Source organism: Nyctibius grandis, chromosome 2 (assembly GCF_013368605.1).
Source record: "Nyctibius grandis isolate bNycGra1 chromosome 2, bNycGra1.pri, whole genome shotgun sequence".
Lineage (NCBI taxonomy): Eukaryota > Metazoa > Chordata > Aves > Nyctibiiformes > Nyctibiidae > Nyctibius > Nyctibius grandis.
Window position 1 is genome coordinate 28862819 of NC_090659.1, and position 12651 is coordinate 28875469.

Sequence of the window (12651 nt, forward strand, 5' to 3'; positions counted from 1 at the left end):
CCAGCACAGGAACGGGCCAGAAGACAGACTGCATTTGTTCAGAGGGAGGTCTTTCAGCCAGGTCATTTCAGTAAAGCAGTAGAAGGCAAAGACTTTTAAAGCAAGATAAAAGAAAATCCACAGCTCTTTTTTTTTGGTTTTACCCAGGAACACATCCTTCAATCTTGAGTCTGGGAAAGAAAGAGCAATCTTCTGAAGGTGGCAAACCGTTTGGATAACAATTCTACCCCACTGTCTTTGAAGCAGAGGTCTTACACTTAAGTGTAAAAGCATCAAATATGTAGAGTATTTCTAAATATGCCCAAGGCTTAACTCTGCTCTGAAAAGTGATGAACTTAAAAACAGCACCTTGAGACTGATTCACAAGTTTTACTACTGGATGTTGTGCATCCCTGATTCATGCAGGGAGGCAGACTGCAACCTAGTTTTCTTTCCTCAGACAAGAGATACACTGCTACCGGAACACCACTCAAAGCAGAAGCAGGATTCTGCCCAGGCTTGTGCCTGGACAATGGTCAGGCCTTGTCCAGGCCATTGTAGATGGTCAACTAAAACCATCTACGATATCACTGGAAGCTGAAGGATGTGGACAATAAACACAAATCCTTTAGAACATTTCTTTTGCCTTGTTTTCCTCAAAACACAACTTTACTCTGAAAAATGATAACATTAGAAACACCTGTAACAGTTATCAGCATTATCCTCACCAAATTAGCGAGAAGGTTTTTGCAGGTATCATTGGTTGATGTCTTCCATCAAGCCTAAAGCTGAATGCTTAATTGCTTTTACTTCCAAACACAGTCTTTTCATATTTGGAAACATGGTGTGGCAAACTAACATTAAAATGTTTGCATAAAATTAATCAGAAGTGAGCTCATAATTTCAATTAAGATCTAAACAATATTACATTAATTATTTAAACACTTAATTGAGAATGTGCACTCTCAAAACTCACATCCCACAAATCATTTTGACATGTTTCTGCTCCCTTCCACAACAGAAATGAAATGTCATTGGCAAGGTCACGGTTCAAAGTGATTTGAGGGCAAACTGCAAATTCCTGCCAAATCAGAGATTGTCTCATTAAAAAAAAAAAAAAAAAAAAAGCTTAAGAAAAGGTTTGATCAAGAGGGACTCGTACCTTATCATGGATGATACTGTTTAAACCATTCCCTTAAAGATTCTCACAATCATGACCAAAATAAACCCCTGCCTAAAGACATTCAGGAAAAACAGGAAATCCAAAGGAATATTACTTGTAGTGTGAAATGCCAACAGCCCAAATATTGGAAGAATGCGCAGTTAAATTCACCTGAACTGCCTCCATTCATGTTCTGCGCTTAGAAAAGCCAGACAAATGTATGCTAACAAAAGCACAGGGTTTTACAAATATAGTAGCAGCACCATGACATGCAGAATTCCTCACACCCATCTTTCAGGGCACTCCTTACTCACCCCAGCGCCGGCCAGATGACATTTGTGTTTGCAGAGGTTACTCATACTTCTCTGCCTTTCTTTGCTGCCATAATCATTTCACAGCAGAAACAGAAAATACCAAGGAGATATATCTTTCTCCCTTATTAGTTTTCAGTCTTACCTAATAAATCATTATTCTCCAGTGCACTAATAATTTTTCTTCTCCCGTCTGCATCCTACCTCTCCATGTTGTTCTGACAGCAAGGGTTTCAAAACTAGACAGGGTTAAAAACAACAACTCCCATCAAAACCTTATCTATGGCTTCATTATTTTTTCCCCTCCAAAACTTAACAGAACCATAACAATGGAGAGGGCTCTAATCTAAATACAGATGCCAACAGTTAATAGACATTTTCACTACTATATCATCTTAGTCTACTTAAAATATAACTATAGAGGAAAGAGACAGAAATACTCCTGGAGGTACTTGTACTTTTAACTCCAGAGCATAACAAAAGTCAAAGAAGCTGGTTTATAGTTAGCAACTGTGAAAAATGTTACAGAAACAACAGCTAGTGTAGAAAAAGCTGTTAGAAAAAGGGCCTTCTGCAATACAACATACCACTGCAGGCAGCCGTATTGCAATTTTTTACTATTAATCTCCATTGTAAATCCCAAATACGTTTTGAACCGATGGGTTTCAAGAATACTCACCTTCATCATATTCCAGTTTTCTGAATTACTTTACAAAAGATGAAGATTTGCCCTTCCCAATACAAATCTCATGTTCTCGCCTGTCCATATTAACACACTCCATAATGCAGTTTGTACTATTGCTGCACTAATGCCTACAGTGAATGGATGCCAATCCCTACACCATATCTTTACTTAATTGAATGCATGACTTACACTTCTCTTAGCCTTCTCAAGTCACACGTGTGTATAAGCACCTGGCATCATTAGCATATTTATTATCTTAAGTGGGTTTAATATTGCGAGAATGGGAATTCAGTTCCTTATTTCCTCCATTTTTCTCTTCCCCAACCCATCAGGCACTAGGGATTTTGTGCAAAGATTCAGGAAAAGATACGATGTTTTAGAAGCGATATTAAGTACATCTCTTCCTATGTTCGACCTTTTCTACAGTTCTGCAATGCCCCCATAAGTAATGAGACAAGCTCAGATTCAACCCATACACAATTGCTCAAAAAGCCATCCAGTGTGCCATGTAGTAGCTGCAAATGAAAAATATCACCTCCAAATGACAAATGGCTTGTTTTCAAACAGTGCTTTCTCCCAGAAATCTGTCTAATAGAATCCTTGGAAACAATGTTCCCATGGTCATGGACGTTTGCTTCCACAGTATTCAGATAATATGCTGCAAGTTCTGTACCACACATATAAAAAAACATTTCCTTCAAGCTCCACTCTCCCGTCCAACCCCTGGAAACGCACCGGTGCCATATACAATTCCTGCATTGTCCCCATCCCTGTAATACCTTATATAAAAACTTCAAGACATTCATGCTGTGAACATGTTTTCCTCCCATCCGCTGATACACTGCTACTTCCACAAGTTGCGAGGCCGTACAGGGCAAAGGTATCAGTCTAATCCAAAAGCTACCAGAGTCTCAGCGGAGACACACTATTAAGTTCAGCTACATTCAGATCACAAGTTATCCCAATGCATTATGCAATCACTCCTGAAAGCGCTGTCTTCCTCACATGAAATTACTGTGGTCAAAGGTAATTTCTCAGAAAAAAAAACAAAGCTATGACAAATTCATCTGGAACCAAGATACAGAGCAACTGAAAAGAAAACTTACATCTCAACAATGAGGGATGCCCCAAAGAATTTAAAAATTCCAGAGATGCACTGAAGTGAAGATTCAGAGCAACTCTCTTAAAAATAAATAAAATGCTAATTTAAAGAGACTCCTGTTAATACTCATTTGTGGATTATAGTACAAACTATGATGGAATTTTGTTTCATTTCTGATATCCATTTACATTTCTAAGCAATACAAAAAGCATACCCAGGGAAAAGTTACAGTGAAAATAAAAAGGTACAGATTACAGTAATTGAATTATGAAGAAATTTCAGTGCAGGCTGAGGTAAAGATAAAAAAAACAGACAAATTAAGTTCCTGAGCAATTGATTCTGCTCTGAAGCTGTGCCTCAGCGTATGAAAAGCCACACAGAGTGGGGCCACTTGATCACACCCAGGACAGACTAATATATAAGCTAAATAAGATCTTTTTTACAGCAGAGCCAGGCTGTTTGGAACAGTAAGAAGGCTTCATTGGCATATATTGTATGTATATGTCATGCATTGTATGTACATGTTTATATGGTCCTTCTATATAAACAGATGAGAAAAACTACTCTAAAGATCCAAAAAGAAATATGCACATATCAGCTTCCTATGCCTACCACAAATACACCTCTTACCTACCGCCCTTGGATCCAAACCCACGCTGTTCTTCAAGGTCTACTCGTCCAGCCGTCCTTACCTATTCTGCTTTCCTAAGTTTCCAGGCTCCGGGACAACACATGAGCTCGCTCACCCCTGGTATGAAGGAAGTTTGATTAGAAGGCAGAGTAAACGTAGGCAAGGCAATACCAATAAAGAACTGGGAAACAAAGTGCTCAGTCACAGAGCAACCCTGCGCTGCAGCTGTCTTCAGCTGTTCTATCAAACAGATTCCTTTCCTCCCTCCCCACCCTGCAAGACCAAATGTATTACTAATAGACAGCAGTTAATCATCAGATATGAAATCCGTCTCTCTTGATAAGATTTAGAGGAGAGAGCACTATGTAATAAGAACATATTTTGTAGACAAGCAAACAACTACATGACTGCAACATCACACTGAAAAATGTTTAATAAGAACCTCCATACCTACTGTTTTTCCACTTTAAAAAATACAGTGACAACCCAAAATTCACACAGAATTTTGTTTAAATAAGCATTTCTCCATCCCAAAAGAACTTAAGATTTCAACTACCATGAAATCTATTGAAACCAAAACACGCTGATAAGTATTTCTTAAGGGTAAACATAGTGATGAAGACACGTTAGAAACGTTACCGCGTTAAATTACGTCAAATGTTTAAACACACTGATACCATCTGGAAGTCATACCCACACCTCCAGCCTTACAAACCACATTCCTCAAACCTTACTAAGATCTACAAACAGTAACTCTCATCGTAACTATCACCTTCCAAAGCTTCACTATAATTGCTTAGATGCAAAACAGAAGCACAGAGACCCCTGGATCTAATTGCATTTGGGGAAAAATTTATATTACAGATACCCAGAAAAGCATATAGCCAAAGGCTAACCATCAATATTATCGAGCCCTTTTACATCAGGAAACTTAAAGGAGCAACGAGAAGGAAAGAGAGGGTATATGGAGATAATGCTCTCAGAAGTGACACAGCTTTCCTGATTATATACCTAATAGAGGCAATAAGGGTTCATTATGGTCACCTGTTCCAGCATCCCCTATGTGTAGCCCATAAGATTTTCCCATACTAAGTCCTCTTAAAAATAGACCTGCTTTTAGAAAAAACATCCTTGGTTTAAAGTTTTTTAATGATGAAAAACTTTAAGAATGTATTAGTCTAATGAGTGCTGTTACTTTATAAAACTGCACCCCCTGTCTAGTCTCAGGATGTCCAGTTTCAAATTTCCAACACTGGATGTTGTTAAACTTTTTCTGGCTTGAGATAAGCGCTGGTTATTCCTCACCTCAGCATTTCTAGGCAATGATCCAATCCTTTCATTCTTTTGGATTCACTCAAGACAACATACGGTCTGAGTGGCTGTGCAGCGAGGGGCTTTTAAATGTTGTATATACTGCAGTGGGCTGCACCTTGCACACTAATCTCTCACCTGAAGGGCATACAGCAAGAGAGTAACACTTGTGCACCTCACAGGTAATTTTCCCACCTCCTCCTTTATCTTCTCCCATTCATGTAGAGCTAATCCCTGGCTGACTGCCCATCAAACCTCCCAAGGCTTTCCAAAAATCACTAACTCCGGGGTTGCTGAATTCCCAACTAACTGTTCCTTGTGGCACAACTCCACACTGGGTATGCTGAAATGCATATTGGCTAGCTGCGCTCAGTAACTACCAAGTAACCCAAACTACTTTATATAAGTGGTTCTCAGTCTCCATCATTTACTCCTTTCTTTGTATAGTCACATAATAAAATTTAAGTTATATATTATTACATTTAATAGGTAGGCTGTATTTTTTAAAGCAAAAACCTGGAAGAAAAATGTAGGCAGCACACAACAAGAGCTGATCTCCACCTGAGTGCCACAGAGCCACTCACCTGCTCGGTGACAAAGAGGACAATTCCTTATTGTCCCTTCCACTGAATAATAACCACAAACGGCACCACTGACGGGCAAGATCCACCACCTTAAGTTTTCATAGTAACGTATGGCAGAAAGCATTAAAAAATAAACCCCAAGCCAGAAGCACCCGCTCTCCGCGGGGGGGGAGGGGGACCGGGACAGCGCAGCCCCCCTCGGTGGAGGGGGCGCCGGCGGGAGGCGCAGCCCCGCGGCCGGACAAGCCCCGCGGCCGGACAAGCCCCGCGGGGCTCTCCAGCGGGACCGCGCCGCGGGCACCCTCCTCCTCCGCTCGCCCGAATACTTCTCTCGGGGAAAAAAAAAAAAAAAAAAAAGCCCCAAACAGTTGCTATTAAGAAAGAGAGACTTACCGGGAACGTCGGCAGGAGAAGAAAAATACCTACAGGCAGCAGCGTCCCCACCGCCGCCGCGGCAGCCGAGGGCTGCTGCTGTCAACTCCGCAGCTCGGTGGGGCTGGGAGGTGAAGTCCCGCTGCCGCCGCCGCGGGGCTCAGCTCCCGGCTCGGGCACGGAGCGCACACACCGACCCACGCTCACACACACACACACACGCACACACAGGGTGCGGGCAGACCCGCACTGCCGCCCGCAGGTGCAGCCCTGCGGCAGCCAGCCTCGCCCCTTCCCCGCCCGCAGCCCCGCTCTCCTCCCGCAGCCAGGGGCTCGCACTGCGCTCGGGCAGAGCTGGAGCCGCCCGGGGCTGGCTCACCGCCCAGCCGTCCCCGCCGGGAAGGGGGGCCGCCTCCACCGCCCTACGGGCGTCGCCCGTACCTCTCCGGCTGCTGGGCAAGCCCCGCTGCCGCTCCCCAGCGGCCGCCCTCCGGCAGCGCCGTGCCGTGCCCTTCGCCAGCGGGAAGCGGCCAGCTGGGGGCCGGGCCGGGGATGCGGGGCGGGAGCCGGGGCCGCCGTCCCGCGCTGCGGGGAGCGGGGTGGAGCAAGCTGGTAGAACGGCTCCGACGCCCGGAGGCCGCGGTGCCGGGTGGGGGCGCGTCCGTGGCGGCCCGTCTCCTTCCGTTCCCCCTTCGCGCAGAGGGGCGCGGGGCTGCCCTCCCGGGGGGCCCCGCCGTGCGGTACCAGCCGCCGCCCCGTGCGGGTGCCCGGCGGGGCCCCCCCCGCCAGCGCGGGTCTCCCCTGCCCACGGGCCTGGGGCGGGTGCGCATCCCATGGGCGAGAGGCTCAGGAGGCCAGTCAGTGATTTCTCAGAATGGACTTAGAAAAGGGGAAAAAAAAGGTATTTAATTTACAGTTTTACGATTTTTTCAACCATTAGGAAACAGCAGGTGTATCTGTTCTGTGCACTGGGTGAGGGAAGTGTCCAAAGGGTAAAACAGTGTGTAATAAAAGGCACTTGTCCCAGCTGTCCTCCCTACAGCTGTATACAATAGTTCTTAAGCTTTATGACCATCACTACTAATGGTTCAAGTGAGCTAGATTTATCAAATAGCTACAAGTATTACAAAATATTCCAAATTTCAAAAGTAAACAAGCAAAACAGCATCTTGATTCATCCAGATGAACTGAATGATTCATTCACCCTCACAGGCATCCTCAGGCACCCAAAGAGCTCACATGGCAGGCATCTAAGAAAGATAAGGAAACTAATTTAGCACTTATGTGTATTTCCTAACATGTTAAAATATGGGTTTGAAACTGGTGCAGTAAACAGAGGTAGGCCACATGAAAACACTTCAGAGATTTTCTTTTTCACAGCTGTAACTGACTTTTAAAAACTGATCTAATTTTATCACTTTCAAAAAATTCCGATGCATGCAACCAAAATCTCCTGCTCAGCTTTCACATGTAAAATTTTAGCATAAAAATTGCATTTTATGCACAATAGCAATGCAATATTACTTGTTACCTTCAAATTCCTAGTGTTGCATGTTTAAAAGACTACAGCGCTTGTATTATTCCAGGTGATGCGTATGTTGGGAAGTTTATACCTAGGAGGTGCAATGTTTACTTGGTTAATGTATAAATACAACCTCTTTGAAAGCTAATTTGAGTTTGCTACATGTTATATCCACAACAGCAGCTTCAGATTTATGTATTTTTTTACAGTTTCATCTTACAAATGTTGTTTGAGGGAGCTGATGAAAGGAAGGGCTGATATCCCTTCACACAGCAGCTTGAGAGCTCAGATACAGCGTTACTGACCAGGGTACCTAAGCACAAGAAGAATTTCTGAGAAACATCACAAACTTGCTCTGTTTCTGTTGGGATAGAAAGCAGCTGTTCTTAGGGACTGGAGAACCATATTATTTTGGTAGCACCACTGTCCCATGCCAATCCATATTTATTAAGCACCCTTTGTGATCCATAACAGATCACATGAACCAAGGCCTTTATAGATCGGGATTACAGAAATCTGTTTAGAAGAAAGGTAAAGTATTCTTGCTGTTATTTTATCGGTGACTTCAATCGCCATCGGTAACGCTTGCATCATTGTAAAGGATTACCCCACTAAGTCCCAGGCTACAGCTCTATTAGGAATGACTAGCAGGCGTCCGTGGCCATTTTCCAGTGCGCTATGGGCAACTCTCTTGTCCTGTGGGACCATGGTTTTCCAGTCAGTTTTCTTCTCTGGATACGCAAACACTAACTCCACGCACTGGAAATCAACAGACTTAAATGTTTATTGATGTCCTGGTTCACACAGCCACAACATCTTCCAAACGTGAAGAACTTGCACGAATTATACAGAGTTCAGTTCAATAACATTAATGAACAAACCTTAGTTTGCTTTCATTTCAGGTAGCATTACAGAGTACTCTGTGAGCTTTTATTTCTCCTCACCTTAAAGTAATGTATCAGTAATCTATCAGTAAATATTAGAAAACCAGACTATTGATGCAATTTGCTAAACCAAAAGGTTTCGGGTATGAAATCTTATGGCATGAAATAGAAAAGGTTTTTTTCAAAAACACCCATGCTATTAACAGCAAGAGCTTCTGTGGGATAGCTATTTACATTTCACGCCTAAGTAACACAGGTGCTAGGAGCAGAATTTGAGAACAAAATTTTAAAAGAAAGCTTTGTCAAGGAAGCTGAGATATGCAAGTTCTCATCATCCAGTTGAGCACTCCCTGGGCTATTTTCCAAAAGTATAATTGCAGCCATAATGAAGAGAGAGGAGTGTGCCCTTTACTGGCCCTCACTGCTCAAGGTTTTGAGCTGGCGCTTGGTGGAGGTCTTCATAAAAAGAGACTTCAGTGATGACTTCCATCAGTTGGAAAGTTATGGAAGCTACTTCAATATGAGAGCCCTGCACTTCAAGAAAGATGTTGAGGTGTTGGAGTGAGTCCAGAGGAGGGCGACCAAGCTGGTGAAGGGTCTGGAGGGTATGACCTATGAGGAATGGCTGAGGGAGCTGGGGTTGTTTAGCCTGGAGAAGAGGAGGCTCAGAGGTGACCTTAGTGCAGTCTACAACTACCTGAAGGGAGGTTGTAGTGGAGTGGGAGTCGGCCTCTTCTCCCAGGCAACTAGCGATAGGACAAGAGGACATAGCCTCAAGCTTCACCAGGGGAGGTTCACGTTAGACATTAGGAAGCATTTCTTCTCAGAAAGGGTCATTAGACATTGGAACGGGCTGCCCAGGGAGGTGGTGAAATCACCATCTCTGGATGTGTTTAAGAAAAGACTGGACATGGCACTTAGTGCCATGGACTAGTTGACATGGTGGTGTCAGGGCAATGGTTGCACTCGATGATCCCAGAGGTCTCTTCCAACCTGATTGATTCTGTGATTGTGTGATTCTGTGAGTGTCCTATTTCTTCATATTTTTTCAATGGTTTGAGATCTTGTGTGTTCTGCATTTTAAATGAAGAACTTTGGCATTTCTGTAAAAAGGCTCCCTGTTCAAATTTTAATATGGCTTGAGATACTATGAGCTTCTCTCCACTGCCAGTTAAAAAGGGGAAAAACTCAGATTTATGTTTTGAAAAAATGCCTGTTATGATGCACTAATGAATCATAGGGCAAAATAACATTTCAAGAAGAAATACAGAAACTGCTGCAGAAGCAATAGGACCGCTATGTTTCCTTAAACCATTCATCAGCTCGTTCAGCATTCCTTTTGAAAGAAGACAGATTTATTCAATCATCAATGTTATTATGCCTGTTGTTTTAATTTTATTAAAACATATTTAATTTCATTTGAGACTGTTCCTTCCCAATTCCTGTTTGATGTGTGTGTGACATATGGGGTTTGCTGGGATTTGAGATAACCCTGTCAACTGTGTTTTTTCCAGTGTGCATCATAAATGTTCATGAGATCAGTGCAACCAAGAAGCCATGGGATCCAGACCCACCTGCTTTTCTAAGGACTTGGATTTTGCGTTTGTAACAGTAGCACTGGGCTGCCAGTCAGAGGTTCTTGTCCCCCGGCTTACTTGCCCCACCATTTTTACTTCTGCAACATGAAGATGTTTTCTTATTACAAAGCCAAGAAACTTACCTCTGAGAGAAAAGTACTATTTTTCAAGCTTCGTTCCAGTTATTCACTGTTGTCTTAGCCTTCTCTTCCTCTCCATGCTGAACAAGTGTTGTCAAAAGCAGGATGAGGTTGCAGAAAATGTTACACAAGAAGAATGAAGCGTTCTTTTGTGCAAGAGGGCAACATTTTGAAAAGGCAATCATTTAAGGTTTTTCTTAATGTTAGTTACTACGTGAACAGGAAAATTATAGGTCACAGGCTTAGAAATTAAAAAGGGGGAAACAATGTCATTAACTGTTCTGAGACAAGGCCATTTCTCTTTCAGTCAGTGAAAAGATTTAGAAAAGCAGGTGTTTACAAAAAGCTTTTCAGGGTAATTAACAGTGTCTGCTGTTCTTTTTAAAGGAGAAGTTAAAAGCAAACTTAGAGATATATCAAATGCAGCAACACATTTGTGCTTCTCTCTCTCACATCGTAAAACAAGGAACCTATTTACTTGCTCCTGCTTTTCTGTAGTACATTTAAAAGAATAAGAGAATGCACTTATTGGCATCTCAGTGTGCTATATTAAGCCAATATTTGAATTACTGCCTAGAATGAACTCATGCAAGCTAAGGGAACGCTCTTACAGCCCCCATTACTATGTGTACTATTTACTTACACAATTATTTTGATGTCAGCTATGGTGTTCTTTGCACAAGCAAGAACTATGCAAAGTGAGTAAGAGCTGCAGAATGAAATGCTGCATACAGAAATGTTCAGTTAATGTCCAGGTGCCCTGTGTTCCACAGCAGGACATCAAGAAGTGTTCCTCGAGGCAGCACTGAAGGAACTATTAAAAGAACTTGAACATGTATGACGCACCTGCAAATCATGAACTGGGAGCACAACATATAATTTCATCTTAAATGTACTGAGGTACTTCTTAGAATTACTTACTGGTTTACTTCAAAATAGCTAGCTACAGTTCTATCAATTAGCAAATCCATCAGTAAAATATATTTTTCATGAATGTGTTATTGCAAAGCATTTTAATGGCACCTCCAAAACAGAAACATTTCAGTGGTTTCATGAAACCAGTTGATTTCCTATATATAAAATTTGTGAAGTTCATTAAGAAGATAGCTCAAGTCACTTAAATGCTAGTGATCGTCTAACTAATTGTCAATTGACAAGATTTAGGACTTTTTAGAAAACGCAGTGGAAAAAAACCAAAACCACCCCTAAAATTCCTCACAATAGAGAATGAGCAGAAACAGTCTTCTAGCTCATTATTTTTTTTTTTTTCATACTTAACCTCAACATTTTTGCTGGAGCTGTGAAGATTTATGCCATTTCTTCTAACAAAACCTTCCTAAAACTCTGTAAAAAGACTATAGTTACTTCAACTGCAAATGCATACACAGGACCCCTAGAACCTCTCAACAATATCTGGCTTGCAAAAATTTCTAGGGTTTCGGGAAAAACCTTCTCCTCTGTTTGCTGTCACTGAACTACTTTAGGGTCAAGATGTTTCACCAATGTATTTGCATCATCTTGACTCACTGTACCACTTCAATATATGCCAACCATAAAATGAGTCTACAAAAACAACAGGGGTCATGCACTGGATTAACATAGTATACCAGCTCACTGATCCTCAAATCTGTCTTTCATCTATGGAAGTATTCTGCTGCAAGCAAAGATATTTGTTAACACCAACACCTACCTTTTAAAGCAGGCTTTATAAGCCAGTGCTTTCCATTCTGGTCAGAAACTGAAAGGACATTTTAGCTCAAATAAATTGGTTCAACTTGTCCTTCACAAGAAAAGAAGCTTAGGAAACAAGAAGCTGCATTCTGCATTTGAAACAGATTTTGGAAAAATAACTAAGGCGGCAAACATATCTTCACAGCAAAAAAATGCCTCCATTTATTTTATAAAAGAATTCTTCACCCTTTGAAAACTCAATGACATGGCAAGAGTCACTAATTTGTCTTTCTTTTCACTTGCATTATATTTTGCTCAAAGCACTTGTTCACAGTTGTAGCCTTATGAGGTAATTTTTGCTGAGAGAAAAGCTGTCATCTTGAATGAAGTGTTTCTTCAACATGGTTTAAGTGACTTACAAACACAGCCTTACTGTGTTGCTTTGAACACTACAGAAAGATAATACTTTCTATAGGCACTCTTCTGTGCAGACATGCAGTTTTCTCTTTGTAGAAAGCACATTTTCCAAAGTTAGTTCTGCTTCTTAGAGTCCTTAGGGCACACTCCTGTCTCTCTGCTGGCCCTCTCTCCCTTAGCACATGAAGACAACTGCTAGTCCCCATATTTCCAGTTCAGAGAAGCCCTTCAGTCCCAAAAATTAGTTTCTTTTCAAGCTTTTTGGTGGTATGTTGGACAGTACTTTGGACAATGTTTTTTATT